The sequence below is a fragment of the Ictidomys tridecemlineatus genome, chromosome 3 (assembly GCF_052094955.1).
Source record: "Ictidomys tridecemlineatus isolate mIctTri1 chromosome 3, mIctTri1.hap1, whole genome shotgun sequence".
NCBI lineage: Eukaryota > Metazoa > Chordata > Mammalia > Rodentia > Sciuridae > Ictidomys > Ictidomys tridecemlineatus.
This window is the reverse complement of record NC_135479.1, coordinates 85,874,815-85,880,109: the sequence shown is the minus strand read 5'-3', so window position 1 is coordinate 85,880,109 and position 5,295 is coordinate 85,874,815.

Sequence of the window (5,295 nt, the reverse complement as noted above, 5' to 3'; positions counted from 1 at the left end):
TATCGTTTTGTAGAAGTTTCATATTCCACTGCTCACTTTCCTCCAGGGTTTCTGAGGTCAGCTGTTCCTGATGCCTCCCCCAGGCAGAAGGGAGACATTCAGACATGCATCTGCAGATTCAGTCGGATTGCATGCTGTGTGTTATCCCCAGGACACAGGCTAGACTCTGGGCATGCGTGGCCTGACATCCCAGCATCTGTGAGCTAAGTACTCACCACATTCCATGTCCAGCCAGAGCTGGTATTGTGAGGATCACAGAAGCAGAGGATGCCCTCCACCTTGGGAACAGGGGACCTAGTCAAGGAGGTCTTACTGACAGAATGATGTCACAACTGCACTGCCCACAACATTGTGAATGAAATGGAACTAGACAGAATTGTCAGCCCCAAATCTAGAATGAGATTAAACCTTAATCAAAAGCAACTACCTATTGGAATTGATTTCAGAGGAGTCGTGAACACATATTTCACCCTCCCCAGCCCACTGATAGGCTGATATAAAGCTTTTCTTTCCAGTGTTTTAGAGGAGGCCGATCTTGCAAATCCCCCTAGAAGACAGAGAGCAGCCTTGTGTTCTCACTGAAGTGTAAATGATCACTAGCTGGAGCTTTGCATAAGACAATTCAGGGAACTGAAGGAGGGAGGAGGAGGAAGACCACGGATAGGGAAAGCAAAGTGAAAAGAGAATCCACCTGAGAATCTGGTCAGCTGTGCCCTATGCCACGTGAGCTGAGTTCAAATCCCAAGTTTGCCACTCATGGGACACCACCACGCCGCTCTGCATCTCACTTCTCCAGCCAGAAAACCACAATAATAACCTGCCTCACCTGCTGCACAGGTAGTTGTGAAACCTGTGATGCATATAAAACCTGCAGACAGCCAAGCACCAGACCAGGCTCTCAGACCTGGCTACAGGTTAGAACCACCTGAGGAGCTTTCAAAATGCCCTGTTCAGGTCACTTCCAGAATCCAATTATAGATGCATATCTCAAAATTCCAGCATCTTTATTTTTTTAAGAGTTCCTAAGTGGTTCTAATATGTAGCTGGCATTGAGGACAGCTACCTGATTCTCACCCAGGGGGGTAATTCAGCCCTGCCCCCCACTCTGGGGAATAGTGGTGTCTGGAGACCTTTGATTTCATGACATGGGATGGGGAGGTGCCATGGCATCTATTTTTAGAGGCCAGGGATGTTGCTGACCATCCTGCCGTGCCCAGGAGAGACACTCCCCCACAATATGGAAGTATCCAGCCCACAATGTCCATAGAGACAAGGCCGAGAAACCCTGCCTCAGGGACTACATTTATCATAGAAGTTATTTTCCCCAGCCTAGACCAAGGAAATGAAAAAACGTAGAATTGCCTAAGACCCTGGAGATCCCTACACCTCCGTAGCCTTGGTCTCTGCCCCTGATGTTGCAGAGATTCTTGTACCAACCATTCATTCATCACACCAACATTTAATGAAGGCATATAATGTGCCAGGCACTGACGGAGTGCCATATCTGTTGGGCAATCAAATTTCCATCCCGTCCTGTCCCAGGTATTGAGACCCCCATCAGACCTCCACTCCAAACACATAAATGCCTTGCCCAACAGTTAAGTTCTGATGGAAGATTCCAAGGTTTGGCCCTGGTAGCCTGAGTGCATGCATGTCATGAAGGAGCTGGGGTCCCACCTTCAGAGCCACTGGTCCCATGGGGAGACTCAGCCTCATTCTAATTAAATAGCTTGGAAAGAAGGACACATTTTGGGGAGCAGTGGGGAGCCACTGGAAGTTTTTGAGCAGGAGAGTGACCTGATCGGCCTTTGAGCTGAATTCATCTGGCAGCCATTCTCTCAGTAGGAATGAGAGAGAGAAGGAGGGATACCAGGTGGGAGCTTAGCACAGGACAATCACATTTAACTCAAAGTTCAGCTCATATGAGAATAATCTTCCCAAAGAAATAGACGTAAAGTGGGAGGATCGGCTCTCGTCGTGTGTGATCCTGTAACCTCTGTGACAGGCTTTTGGCTTGAACGCTGCTTTTCATTTTTGCAGCGCTGTCTCCAATACCCTGGGAAGGCCTTCTCCAAAATCAGCCTTCTCTATAGCCCTCCAGCCCCTCTCACCTCCAGGCCAAAGTCTCTGATGTCAGCTCCATTTTTAGAGCTCAGCTGCAAGCCCCCGACTTGACTCACACTTTGATGGCATGGTCACTGGGTTGGGTGTATTAAGTATTTTGGATTCTAACAGTGCCTGATAACTGGGCACTGCAAATAGAACCGTCCACTGGATGTCTGAAGTGTTGTGACACTCAACAGGACTGACAAGGGATGTAGTTCACCTGGTGCCCCTGTCACCACATCTCAAAATTCCCTGGGTCTACCACAGAATTGATGTTTGTTGTTTTTTTGTTGTTGTTGTTTTGTTTTTGTTTTTGTTGTTTTACTTTGTTTTGTACTCAGGATTGAACCCAGGGGCCCTTAACCACTCAGTCACATTCTTAGCCCAAGGTCTTGCTAAGTTGCTTAGGGTCTCCCTAAGAGGCTGAGGCTGAGCAGGGCTTGGTGGCACACACCTGTAATCCAGTGGCACAGGAGGCTCAGGCAGGAGGATCTCCAGTACAAAAACAGCCTCAACAACAGTAAGGCTCTAAGCAACTCAGTGAGAACCTGTCTCTAAATAAAATACAAAATAGGGCTGGGAATGTGGCTCAGTGGTGGAGTGCCACTCACTGAGTTCAATCCCTGGTACCAAAAAAAAAAAAATGCAGAAGCTGGCTTTGAAAATCCTCCTGTCTCAGCATCCCTGGGATAACAGGTGTGTGCCACCATGCCCTGTGATCTGGGGTTTCCAATATTTCAATAGATGCTCTAAGTGAGACTATGATCTATTTACATCACATAACTTCTAACTTTCAAAAACCAGCACTGTCGTGTGCAATAACTCACATGGGGAGGTGCTGAGGCCAACCCCAGGGCAGTGGCAGACACCCCTGAACACAGGAAAGGAGAAGCAGTTGAGTGAGTGGCACCAGCTCCTAGCCCTGAGAGGTTGAAGAAGTTGAGCCACCTCGCTGCACCTCAGTTTATTCATCTGTCAGTCAAGGCTAACAATTCCTCATTTGGGTGTGCATTAAATGAATCTGATTACCTATGGCCAACTTGGAGCAGATGTAGGGAGGTAGGTGATGGAGAGAGAGAGATATTCCTTGCTAGGAGATTTGAATAGAACCTACCATTTAACAAGCCCATTTATATGTGAGTTGAACAACCAAAAAGGATCCAGAAGGCACTCTTTGGAATCAATATGACTTTTTGTCCAAAAGGTAAAGAAAAAAAAAAGAAGGAACCAAAGCTCAGAACTAGCCAGGAAGGAACAGAAATCTGGGGATACAAACCCAAGTACAGATTCTTTGCCCGCCCTCCCCCAACATACACATTGTTAGCATTTCTGCTGCACAGACAGGGTGACCTGTAACTGCAGGGACAGTGAGAGGGCAGATTTCAGGCTCTAAGCCCCCAAGACCGCTAAACCATCATCCTCTGGGCAGCCTTCAAACCTTCCTACAAGAGACGTCTGACCAGGTGGACCCCCAGGACCTTTCTGGAAGGCTTAATTTATAATCTCTGTCTCAATTAACTAGGACACCACTACCGCTCCTCACAGGTGCAAATTAAACAACTCAATACTGCAATTAAACTCTGCTCAACTCTCCTAAATGTCCCTTATCTATGACAATATTGGCAGAACCAATCCCCCACCCCATGCAACCCCACCTGCAGATCTTGGGCTTTCATAACCCTGCATTTCCAGGGACTTCTCCATCACCTCTGAGTTGGTGACCTGCGGGCCTGGGTCAACAGAAGGTGGAGAGAGCCTGCCACTCATCCATATCACAGGAATAACTTTCTTCTCATAGAGACTTAAGACGGGATAGGATGGCTGTCCCTTTGTAAAAATTGAATCCATTTTCTCTAAGACAGACACATACCAATGATGTCATTCTCCATCCCCACACCAAATTCAATGGCACACAGAAATACAATATTATATGGTGAAGTAGTGCTAGTTCCAAGATAATTATAGTGTTTGTAAAGTGTATGAAATCATGGTGTACCTGAGGCAGGCTGAGCCAATCATGGCACACAAGTTTAAAGATGGAGAATGAACTTCACCCAGTACCATCGCTGTCCTTTTGCAACCTCCACATGTAATTTCCTTTGGAGAAATATCAAAAGTTGAAAAGCTCTTCGAGAACATGATTCCTGGATCAGAGAGTTTTCCACCCCCAACACTGCACGCCCCTTTGGAGGCCCTGGTTGGACTCCTAATACTTGACTTCCAATGTTTTAAAATCTGTACATGATAATTATACATATTTATGGGGAACAGTGTAATATTTCAATATAGGAATATAATGTACCATGATCAATTGGGATAATTAGCATATCCAACACCTGGAAATTTTATCATTTCTTTATGCTGGACATTCAAAATCCTCTCCTCTATATATTTTGACATATACAGTAAGTTCTTATTAATTAAATTTGCTCTACTGTGCTATATAGAACACTGGCACTTATTCCTCCTAACTATAATTCTGTACTCATTAACAAATCCCTCTTCAATCACCCCTCCCCTGTCACTTATCACCATCTCCCCTTGACAATCACCCTGGCTTCACTCTGTCTTATGTCTTAGATGCCTCTAGTGAAGGCTAGTCACAGTTGTGGCTGCCCACAGTCTTGGAAACAATTGCCTCGTGTTTGGGGAATTTCCTTCATTAGGAATTCCACCTCTCTGAGGTATTCATAGAAGGAACAACACACTTCCCAGCTTGCAACCATGCTCCAGGTGTGAGAACACGAACACGGTGCTCTCATTTTGACGAGCTCCATAGAGAGATTTGGGGAGATAACCGGGTCCAGAAGGTGCACTGTATGGATCTGATGATCCTCTGGAAATGGTGGCAGCAGGAGAACTGGCTTTGGAATGGCATCATGGCAGAACTTCTAGGTCCTGGTGTCGAGTGTCACGGGCTCTGTCTACACTGGCAGTGGACTCTGAGTAGTACTGCTGTATAGACTGATTGTAGCTCAACTCTGTAGAGATTTGAAGAAGCCCTGGGATTCTGTAACAAATTCCTTTTCTACCTAAATGGCAGGGGATTCTGTTTGCAAATAAGAACTCTGAAAGCCACATCTTGCCTGGGATGTCTTACCATCTCACCTCCCTCATTCTTTGCTAAGCTGAGCCCCTCACTGACTTTTCATACCCTATGTGAATGAGGGTGAAGAGAGGGGGCTGCCA